The sequence below is a fragment of the Centruroides vittatus genome, unplaced genomic scaffold, assembly GCF_030686945.1.
Source record: "Centruroides vittatus isolate TY-2023 unplaced genomic scaffold, ASM3068694v2 contig_799, whole genome shotgun sequence".
Lineage (NCBI taxonomy): Eukaryota > Metazoa > Arthropoda > Arachnida > Scorpiones > Buthidae > Centruroides > Centruroides vittatus.
The window spans coordinates 2,000,382-2,012,508 of record NW_027122516.1 but is presented as its reverse complement, the minus strand read 5'-3'; the positions used below and the strand labels follow the sequence as shown (position 1 = coordinate 2,012,508).

At 32.9% G+C, this 12,127-nt stretch overlaps 2 long non-coding RNA genes across 2 annotated transcripts; both read right to left on the bottom strand.

The window, feature by feature from the left end:
* Nucleotides 1-26: 26 nt before the first annotated feature.
* On the bottom strand, nt 27-1,580 carry LOC136981868 (uncharacterized). The gene is made up of 4 exons (XR_010881795.1): nt 1,463-1,580; nt 1,298-1,366; nt 1,123-1,212; nt 27-181 (listed from the first exon to the last, which is right to left on the bottom strand). It is a non-coding gene; the product is annotated as an uncharacterized lncRNA (long non-coding RNA).
* An 8,299-nt stretch (nt 1,581-9,879) lies between these two features.
* On the bottom strand, nt 9,880-10,529 carry LOC136981919 (uncharacterized). The gene is made up of 3 exons (XR_010881809.1): nt 10,220-10,529; nt 10,054-10,122; nt 9,880-9,971 (listed from the first exon to the last, which is right to left on the bottom strand). It is a non-coding gene; the product is annotated as an uncharacterized lncRNA (long non-coding RNA).
* Between the last annotated feature and the right edge of the window lie 1,598 nt (nt 10,530-12,127).

Here is a 12,127-nt window from a genome sequence, read left to right as displayed (position 1 = left end):
TTTAAAAAGATTCAATTAATTTTACTCAAATTTTAAACCATTGATACTTAAATGCAATGCTTAAAGTGCGAACTTTTGCGACTCAATCGAACTTTGTTGTATTGGTGCAGACTCCTTCTTCTTTCGATATTCCTTTCAGTTTCATAAATGCCGAAAAGAAAGAATGTAAATTACTTGCAACCTGGAAAAAAAGCATTTGTATGGCATATGATTATGTCACATCTTATAATAAACCTTTCAAGTGCAACTAGGTGACATTTAAAAATACCGGTTCCGCAAAGAAGCAATTTTGAATTTATATAAATTATGTATAAACACCAAAAGTTTTATATAAATTATATAAACTTCAGATAAAAATACAGGCATATCCAACAGAACGTTTTCCCTGTAAAATGTTTTCCCTGTAAAGTCTTTTTGGTTTAAATACATTTAACATAGAAACACCTTTATTCAACGTTTCTCGCCCTCTGATAACGTCGGATTAGTTTATATTGTCGTCAATATAGTGTTTTCACAGAACAGTTTGTGAGGTAAGTGCATTTGCAATGTAATCGGCAGTATGAGAGATTCGTGAAAAAAACGCAATTAATTTCAACGGGGCAATGTAACTCTTGACTTCATTTAGTAGAAACTTGGCAAATTTACAAAAATTCAAAAATTCACAATACATTAATAAAGGTGTCTTCTCACTTCCACTTTTTAAACGTTTTACATATTAAGAGGGACGAGAAGCACGAAAAAAAAAAGTCGACTCCTCTATCACACCATTACTTCCTGATGTTGTGAGAAAGGGAGGGAGTGAGAAGACACTTTCTTGTAAAGTATTGCCTATTTGCAGTTAAAAACGTCAACCGAAAACTTTCTGCAGTTTTGGATTGACGCTTTTATGAATTATCTGTTTCCTTGGTAATTATGGGAAATAGACTCTCAAGTAAAAATTTTTCACAGAACGTCAGTGATAAACGGGATACTCTCATTACCTAAGGAAATGTCTGTATATGAAATCGACATGAAATATATGATTAATTTAATGTCCTTTAAATATATTTAAAGTATTCAAATTGTGCTTAAAATTCATTTTCATTGTAAACATATTTAGTATTAGTGTAAACAAATACAAACTTTGAAAGGAATTCTTTTTGTAACTGAATAAATACCACCGATCATGAAACTCAACGATACTTTCCCAAATCTCATCATGAAATTTAAGATCTACAAAATAAAAGTAAACAATAAACAATTAATGAAATTATGTGTAATTTTTTTAAAATAATTTATTAATAGATAAAATAGAGACTTTTAATTTTTCTTCCGGATGTAAATTGCTCACTGCAAATTGTCGGACATCTTGAAAGCCATTTTGCATCTGAAAAATTAAATATAATATTGAAAATAGTATTCAAACATTTACGTTAACGTCATTTCCACTTACGAAAGAAATTTTCAGAAACGAATTCTTTACCGAGAAAGCAAAACTGCACAACAAACACGCTTCAATAATACAAACAAAGGTCAAGAATACAACTACAGCCAGAAATATTAATCTAATTGCATCATTTACATCTATAAATAAGAAAGCATAATAAGAAAAATTAGTTGCACATAAAAGACCTCGATAAATAACCACACCAGGGTATCTAAATTTAGTATTAAGCTGACTGACGAAATTCCACAATTCTTCGTGACGAATCATCAGATTTCTCAATATAAAATAGAAATTTTTATTACTTCTTCTGACAGAAGAAAAATCTTTTATCAATTGTATGAATTCCATTTCGGTAAGAAGTAACAATACTGCTAATAACAGTATAGCATATCCTATGGCGCCAAATTTCAAAGAAGTTGCAAATCCAATTTCGACTGAACAAATCAAAGCCTCTTCCTGGAACTTTTCATTTTTTTTCATTGCTGGGTAGATAAAGAATACGTTCAAAATCTGAAAGCAAAACATAGCGAAAGAAATGGCAAAAGAAACCAGCAGACAAACATTATTAATTAAGATATTTGTTCGGTTTATCTTCTGCACAAGATCCTCGTTTCTTAGTTTTTTTATTAGAGTGACTTTTCTGTTTTTGAAGAAACTAAATGTAAAGGCAAAGCAACAGTGTAAGCACGCAATTGTCACTTTCAGCAGAAGATGATTGTTTTGAAATAAATCGTACCATCCAAAGCAAATCGAATATTCATCCCGACCCGGAATAGTTTGCCACCACAAGAGAACCGCTATATACCAGAATGTCAATTCCAAAAATCGAATATATTTGTCTATATATTTTCTTTTAATTAAAGGTAAAAACTCGTTATTTCGGCAATTGCAAGGTTCAAAAGGATCCACACCACAGATCATCGCGTTTACCCAGCATGGTTTTAAGAAGCAATGCATACAGATTTCGGTTTTTGCAAACGAATTCATGATTGATTCGCTTTAATAATTTTAAGTACAACTAGAATAAGTAAAATATTTTATTCTATTATTAACACGGCGAATTTTCTTATAACTTCTATTCGTCAGCTATACTCTGTTACTTATGCAATACCCCGTATACAGTCTGTGACATAAATTATGTAAAGCAGCCCGGTCCGTTAGTGTCATAAATTTCTTGAGTTTACAGAGCAGTTTAGAACGTGGAATATTCATGAAAATTCATGTTAATGCGAATCAATAGAGCCTAGCAGGACGTTCAGCATTTTAAAACATTCAATTTAATAACATTCAATTTCATTTTAAAACATTCAACTTATAAATGCGCAGCATTTATAAGTTGAATGTTTTAAAATAACGAATATTTATATTGAATTCATATAATTAATTTTTATAATGATTTATATTGGGTTGAAGTTTGAAAAAGTTGTAAACCTATAAATTCTCACTGTCTTTCCTTAATCATGAGAACGAAGTTAGATGAATAAAATTCGAGTCCAGATATGGAAGCCCTATTTCACTTTCATACGGTAATTTTTAATTAGGCTTTGATTTTTTTATTAAACGATTTAACTACTCAACTCGAATTGCTTTCCCAAACGAGCTTAAGTCGCTTTGAGGTCTGCCATAGGTTCAAAAAAATGGCGGAAGGGGATGTCCAAATGTCGGATCAAAACGAGAAAAAACGCTCTGAAAATTAGTCGAGAGAGGAAATAACGGTTTCTATTGAGATATGGAGGGAAAAATCGATAACCGACGTCGAGCCAAACGGAACAAATCGATATACGAAGCAAAGGCGGAAGAAATTCGTTTTCAAAGGCCATCTTCCAGAGCCCGAATGTGGTCTGAAATAAGGAAAATTCAAAATTTAACCTCCAGATACAAAACTGTGAAAATACGTGATCCTTAAATTAGTTCACGTTTAGTATTTAAATGAAGAATTCTTTAAACAGTCATATCTCGAACGTTGAACGTTTTTCGTAACTCGTATGATAATCGTAAATGAAGTAGAAATCAAATTAATAACTAATATTAAAATTTTAAAAGAAGAAAATTAATAGAAAATTAAATTAAATTAAATACACTACTTAAAATAATGTAATTTTCTTTTTTCATTTTATTAACTAGAGAAGAAGTAACACTGATTGGGCCTTTGGGAGGAAGCCCATCTACCTGGCAATATTTTCAAATAGTTCATTGAATTATAGGGCATCAGCCCGCTCAGAATCTATCGTTAATGGAAGAGAGTTGCAGCACATTGACGGTAGAATGTCTACAGTCACCTGAATTGGATATTGGTAAACTGTCATCGGATGTATCCTATCATATGTAGGTCTATTACTTATAACCATCTAAAACCATTGAAGATGTACAGTACCACTCGATGTTCAAATAAGGGTGACAAGGTCATCAAAGAGGAAGAAACGGCCATTGCTACAGTAAATAAATGAATCACTGACTGAAATTAAACGAAGTAATGCTGTTTGTGGGGACTTAAAAAGGAAATTAATAATGATCGGCGAGGAAGGACTCCAATTACGTTAAGAAAATGTACAAATGGAAAAAAAATATTTTCCATAATGAAGAAAATGTGTAATTAATTTATTGGAGATAACAATAATTTTTATTGTACATGGCCATTTATTTTCCTTAATTTAATTATTAATATACATCCAGGGAATAATAAAATTGCTTAAGACAAAAATTTGTCTTATAACATAGCAGTGGCGTGCTGTCATTGGAAGCGGTGGAAGCGCCGCTTCCACCTTCCAATGACCTTCCCTTGTAGTTTCTAAAATATAAATTTTCATATTTTAACGTACTTTGAATTAATTAAAATTAATATTTTATTATAACTGCATTATGTATCTTATTTAAAAATTCTATACTATATGTGAAAAAACGATAAGATTGCTATTGTATATTCGAATGTCAGTGGCGGAATGGAAGCGCTTCCGAGACAGCTTACACGGCGAGAATAACTGAATGGTGTAAAGCAGCCAGAGGGCATTGGCGCATGCGCTTTACAGAGCACCAACCTCAGCCGGTTTAGCTGGTGGAAACTACACACGTGTAACGCTTCCAACGATTCTATCCCTTAGCCACTGGCAGGGAGCTATCTGACTAAGTGAATTGGTTAAGATTTAAAAAGTAAAGAGTATTCAATGTTATTTTTATGTACGTTTTTTTGCAAAGTTATATTTAATTACAGTATAATTATAAGAAAATTATAATTATATTGACAGATTTTCAGACATAAAATCTTTAGAATTTTTACCACTTTTAGATGTTAATAATTTTAATATTATGAAAAACAATTTTTCCAAGCGTGTTTTAATTCTATAAATTAAGTAAATTTTATGGGAAATTTTTTGATTTATCTAAATTACGTAGTGAATCGCAATATTTATATTCGTGTCCGGACTATATTGACAAATAACTCTTAAACGTAAAACATATTATAATTAATACCTATCCGAACAAAGACGTACTAAAAGAATTATACGATTTAATATCATTAATTTTTACGGTACCATCTACCAGTGAGTCTGTTGAGCGCTGTTTTTCGACCACGGAGCGAATTCATATATTGGCCAGGAACACTCGGTCAGAGGAAAAATTGTCGTCGCTAGCGTTGCTTTCGATAGAAAAAGAGCATTTAAATACGTTGATGGAGTCGACGACCAACGACTTTTATGATAAAGTAATTAACGACTTTGCAGAAAAAATCACCGAATAAAATTAGTTTATAAAAAAATTAAAAAAACAAGTTTTTCTATCATTGTTTGTATTGTATCAATTTGTATTATGTATGTATTATTTGTATTTTAGAACTAAAATACATAAATTGTTTATTTTTGTCATTTCCAGTATTTGTTCAAAACTTTTATGGAAATGTGAGGTACCGAACGGGTCTGACCCGTCACGAAAGACGCGAAAAAACGGTTAATTTAGAGAAACATTTATTAGTTTAAAAGAACATAGGTAAAAGTCGTTTGTGGTCGGACACCCATTGTTTATATCAAACTGCCAGGCAGAAACCATAAATCGCGGAAGGAAGTCGTCCTATGGAAGATCGAATTCATCTTCGATCTTGACTTTTCTCACTCTTCAGGTAAGAGTCTCGTTACGTTTAGTAACCAGGGACCAACTACTCGGGAAGCGTGATTGAGAGAGAACGACCAATCAAAATAGATGAAAGAAAAAACGGAGATTAATATAATCTCCGATAATCGAGGACACCTGGCACTCGGTTAACGTTCCGAATAACCAAAACGCCGTGTGTCAACGCGCAAAAAAAGGGGGGAAACAGTTTCTCGTCTATTGTGCCAACCTGTAACCCGTGCCACTTCGGACTTAGACCGTGTCCCCGACTCCAACAGACGAAGTCTCCCCGTGCCCTACAGACTTGTCAACGCCACTGTCCCGGGGCCACCTTCGATCGACTATCGAAGAACCACATCGGCGCTCAAGACGTCCGAACGGCTGATTGTCCTAAAGCAAGCTATTTTGTACATAGTGTATGTTTATTTTATGTTAAAATAAACGGTTTTTGTCAGATACTTGTCGTCTTTGTCTCTATAGCCATCACCCATGTACGAATGGACCCAAGACCATTACTGATGTGCAATTAACTGATTGCCCCAGGAAGTCGGCTTCTTACAGAAACACAGCTTCCCTATCATCAAATGTCACGGCACGCCACTGTAGCATAGTATTCTTATAAACCTAAACTTGAGTAAAACTCCTCGCTGCAGCATTTCTGATTAAAACTGCTTTGTCATTAATCTTTCCTATCATGCAATTTCTCTTTAATTTGCTGTCAGTTTCATCTGTTTCATTAAACCAGATACCATTATCTACTTTTCTCTGACAAATTATGCGGCACACAACAAGTTGTTACAGACATATACCAGACATATAATTTTTATTAGCACCCGACACTTCTAGACACAATTGGGAACGTTGTGCAAATACATACAGATATATAAACAGGTAAATGTGAAATCCGCGAATTTAACGCAGTCGTCCAAAGAAAAATTGTAAACAATTCTGATAGAAAAAAAAAACACTCCTTATGAGAATTAGATCGGAGATCACAGTTTGTGATAACAATTAGATGAGAAAGTTGACACATACGTATCAAGAATGTACCGTTATTGTCAACATATGACGATCATGTGATTTCTTTCCCACAACAATTGAATAAAAGCTCGAGCCCCCGGAAGCTCAGGACGATCCAAGGGAAGTTATACTTATCTGTTTGATACATTCGTCTCTCGGCTCAACGAAAGGAGAAGACTCCGGTAGAAGAGAGATCACAACTTCAAACTTCCATACAGCTCGCCATATCGTCATATCGACTAGGACTACGATTTCTACGAACCGTACGACGCATACCGTTCGTTTCCTCATAGAGGTATTTTTGTTAGAACATTGTGAACTCTCTCTCTCTCGCTACGAGAATAGGCTTAGTTAAGAGCTGCCCTTTTATACATATATCTAGTCGTTAATCTCATTTAACCGAGTATAGCCTTGTAAACCTTGTTAACCTTAGATTTTAATAAATGCTTTGTTTATTTGTTTAACCTGTCTCCTGTCTATCTAACGACGCCTGTCGACTTGCTCACCTCCCTCGCCACTCGATTTTGCCTTCTTATAGCCATCTGACGACTCCGAGGTCGGGTTTTAACAACCTGTACCGATTAAGTGGTTAATAAGGAACCCCCTATAGCCCCGGCTTATCTCACATACATAAACACAGAAAAATATAAAAATAAATTTAAGAATAAAAATAACGAAAGTAATAAGGGAAACAAACCGAGGAAGATGCTGGCCAGCATCGAACAGTAATTACGTAATGGGCGGCAGTACAAGCCTTACAAACAAACTTCTCGTATATCAAGCATACGCAATTCGATATCGTCGTCGACGTCGCGACTCTAGGGAAAAATTTTTTCCCCGTCGCAGTCTCCGAAGTAGGGAAAAATTTCCCTGGCCGCCATTTTGGATCCTAAGGTAACATTAACACTATATTTTATTACTAAGAATTTTTTATATTTTTAATTATTATAAATTGGCAAAAAAAACTTAATTTTGAGAATAGGGATGAGTTTTATAAAAAGAAAAAATATTGTAAATGCTAATAATGCTAATGAAATATAACTCGTGTTTAATGTCTTACCAGTGGGGCTGAAGAAGTCTGTTATTTCTTCCTCTCTCTAATTCTTCTAAACGTGTTTTCCAGTGCGATGATATGACATATAACGCTTCCAAGAACTTTTGCGCTTTCAACAATCCCTCTTAGGCTTCTTTTGTAGTGGGGTTTTGTCATTTTATTTCTCTTCATCCTCTTCTGAAGAGACTTCAGATCAGGCTACACGATTATTAAAATGTCTTCCGTTGACATGTCTGCATGAATTCGGCATTATTCTCGATGGCTTAAAATTCTTCTACGTGCATAAGATGTTCGATACCGGAAGAAGTGTTCAGCTATTGTAATGTTTCGTGAGGTGCTTTATTGTAAACATCAATAAGTGCTCTGTTTGGTCAACCCAATATAGGTCTAACTATTGTAGATCATTTTGGTTATCACTTCCGCTTCTTATCGTTAATGAAGTCGGTGATATGTTTCACTCGATGACCACGATTAATGAGCCTTGAAACATTTTATAATTCTTGCATTTATAGGATGTGACATTCCAGTGCATTTCGGCGAGATGAATTGAATTCTAATATTGCACAGATGTTCAGTCTTATGGCATGTGGCCTTTGTCAGTTAAGCATCACTATAGTTGTGATGTCCGTCTGTTCTCCAAACAAGAAAGATTGGTGTTTGATTGTTGCGTCCATTACACAAACGCGTTTGGCGTTGATTTGGCCAAATGAAATAAATAACACGTTTTCCAGTTGTTGATGCTTGGCGATTTTAAGGGACATCACATTTTTTATTCTTCTTTTAGTCAGTTTTCCTTGTGGTTAAAAATTTCAGTCAAGTTTCTTTAAGTTTTAAAGTATGATAAGATTCTTAAAATGCGAATTTCTGTGACTCAATGCAATTTTGTTGCATTGATGCAGACTCCTTCTTCTTTCGAAATCCCTTTCAGTTTCATAAATGCCGAAAAGAACGAATGTAAATTACTTGCAACCTGAAAAAAATGCATTTGCTATGACTTGTAATTATGTTACGTGTTATAATTTCAAGCACAAAACAATGAAACAAATACAGCTAGATGAGGTTTTAAAGTACTTCTTTTTACTTATTCCATAAAGAATTAAATGAAAGAAATTAAAATTAAAAGAAATTAAACGGGTATTCAAACAACCTCGTTACAATCGTACAAATTAGAAGTTTTAGTGTAATTTCCACTTTATTTGTACATAGTGTACAAATATATTTTAAAAACACGCATCTGTAGAGGTGCGCATCATGAACTTCAACTGAAAAATACTCTATTCGACACTCGAATTTACAGACCGAATCAAACAGAGAAACTTTGCAAGAAAAGACAAAGACATCGCTTCGATCGAAATGCTTACCAGAGTATATTAAGATGCAATGTGCCCTCAGGGAGGAAACAGTTAAAAAAAAAAAAATGGTGATTACCATCCATATCGTTCACATCACGCCATTTTGTGTCTACCAGGCTAAACTCTAATCATTGTTGAGTTAATTGTCAATACATTTTTCTTTCAAAACGTATAAATTTTACATTTACAACCTGATATATACCAATTGTTTCTAGCGATGAAAAAGACGTCCAGCATCATATCAACAGCTTTCATTACAAGCACAAAAGCTTTTTTGTGCCGTCACAAACAATAATCGATCAAAATCTAAGGTATACAGAAACAATGTTATGTATGTTGCACTTCATTCTTGTTTTTATTGTAAATTTGTATTTGCATTTCTTTCTAACAAATTTCTGTATTGCTGCCTGTTATTTGATATGGCATTGCAACGGGTGGGCTATTTGTTAAGGTGAAATGCTTCTCGGAAAGATTTTCTATGGGAAATTGGCTCCTATTCAGGTGTTAATCAATAAGCAATATTTTAAGCATTTTACATGCAAATATGATACTTTATCACTTATATCTAGACATTTTCCTTGTGTTTCAGTTACGACTTTTCAAATATTTTATCCTTGGTTCATCTACTAATGCATTGCCATTTTTGCTTGTAAATAATGGGAAATCAATTTATAATTAACGTTTTCCACAGACTGTCTGGGATAAACGTGTTACTGACGTTGCCTTAAGGGAATGCCTGGGTATAAAATGGTTATAAAATATACGTCTAAATTAATTACAGATTCATTACATGTATAAGATAATTATAAATAATAAATAACTTAAATCAATTAATTATAAATGTATAAAGTCTATCCAAATCGTGTTTAAAAAATACTTATCGTTGTAGCCTATATATATTTTCTTAATACTATAAAGAAATACAGACTTTAAAGGGAATTCTTTTTGTAACTGGATAAACACCACCGATCATGAAACTCAACGACACTTTTCCAAATCTTTTCATGAAATTTAAGATCTACAAAATAAAAGTAAGCAATAAAGAATTTACAATCAATCAAATTATGTGTAAAGTTTTAAAATGATTTATTAATACAGACTTTTAACTTTTCTTCCGGATGTATATTGCTCACTGCAAATTGTCGGACATCTTGAAAGCCATTTTGCATCTGAAAAACGAAATATGATAATGAAAATAGAATTAAAAGGTTTTTAATTAACGTCATTTCCTCTTACGAAAGAAATTTTCAGAAACAAATTCTTTACCGAGAAAGCAAAACTGCACAACAAACAAGCTCCACTAATACAAGTAAAGGTGAATAAGACAACTAATGCCAGAAATCCTAATCTAATTGCATCATTTACATCTATAAAGAATAATGCATAATAAGAAAAACTGGTTGCACATATAAGAGCGAGATACACAACCCCACTAGGGTAAGTAAATTTAGTATTAAGTTGACTGACGAAATTCCACAATTCTTCGTGACGAAGCATCAAATTTCTCAATTTAAAATAGAACTGTTTATCACTTCTTCTTACAAGAGAAAAATCTTGTATCAACTGTTTGAATTCCATTTCGGTAAGAACTAATATCATTGCTAGCAATAAGAAAGCATAACCCAAAGTGCCAATTCCGACACAAGCAAAAAATCCAATTTCGACCGAACAGTACAGTGCCTCTCCCGGGAACTTTTCATTTTTTTCTATCGCTGGGTAAATAAATAATACATTCAAAATCTGAAAGCAAAACACAGCGAAATTAATGGCAAAAAAACCAAGCAGAGAAATAATATTAATGAAGATATTTGCTCGGTTTATCTTCTTCACAAGATCCTCGTTTCTTAATTTTTTTATTAGAGTGACTTTTCTGTTCTTGACGAAACTAAATGTAAAGGCAAAGCAACAGTGTAAGCACGCGATTGTCACTTTTAGCAGAAGACGATTGTTTTGAAATAAATCGGACCATCCAAAGCAAATTGAATATTCACCCCAACCCGGAATAGTCTGCGACCACAAGTGAACCGCTATATACCAGAATGCCAATTCCAAAAATCGAATATATTTGTCTATATATTTTCTCTTAATTAAAGGTGAACACTCGTTATTTCGGCAGTTGCATGGTTCAAAAGGATCCAAACCATAGATCATCGCATTTACCCAGCATGGTCTTAAGTAGTAATGCATACAGATTTCGTTAATTGCGAACGAATTCATGATTTATTCGCTTTACGAATTTTAAGTATAACTACAATAAGTAAAATCTGTGTCTATCCTTAACACGAGAAATTCTGTTCTACTCTGTCGCTTATGCAATCTCTATTAGCGTCATTAAATTAAGTGCAATTTAATTGCTATTTGCACTCAAGAAATTCTTCCTTTTAAGTAAGGAATTTTTCGAGTGCAAACACAATTTAATTCCGTCGATCCTTTTACCGAATGTTTACAATAACATCTTATTTAACGTTGATCTTTTAATTAAAGATAATCGATAGACTCGATAGAAGTACATGTAATTCGTCTTATAATTCATATTAACCGCATTCATTAGAGGTGAATTCTTATTTTATTATAAATATGTTACACGTGATGCAAATTAAAATATATGTGGTACATTTATATAATATTTTTAATGTTATAAATGTGCTTTACTAATGGAAGAAAGAATGATAACTATGCAAAGTATGGAAGATAAAATTTTATAAGATTTTATGCTGTGCATTATCGATATTTATTAATTCGAGTCATTAAAGAATGAATATTTATATTGATTACTTATCATTAATTTGTAGAACAATTTATTAATGGTAATAGATATTTAATTATAAATTCTAATGAAGGAAATTCGGGAAATTCTTTGCATGTAAGAAGTATCTAGACAATTTAAGTCATACGACGTATTATTTAAAAACTAACTGAACTTTTATTGACTTTTTATACGCTCTTAAAGCATTCGTATACTTCAAATTCTCTTTTTAATTATAGTTAAAACAGTTTAATTTTTTAGAAACAAAATTATTCCTTTAAATAATATTTTCATCGAAATACAAATTGTTAAATTGGCGAGTAACTTTTTAAAGAAATGCGGAATTGTATATACCTACGGTGGGCAAACTGTGGCTCGTGAGCTGCGTGCGGCTCTTCTAGATCCATATTCAGGCTACCATATACTTC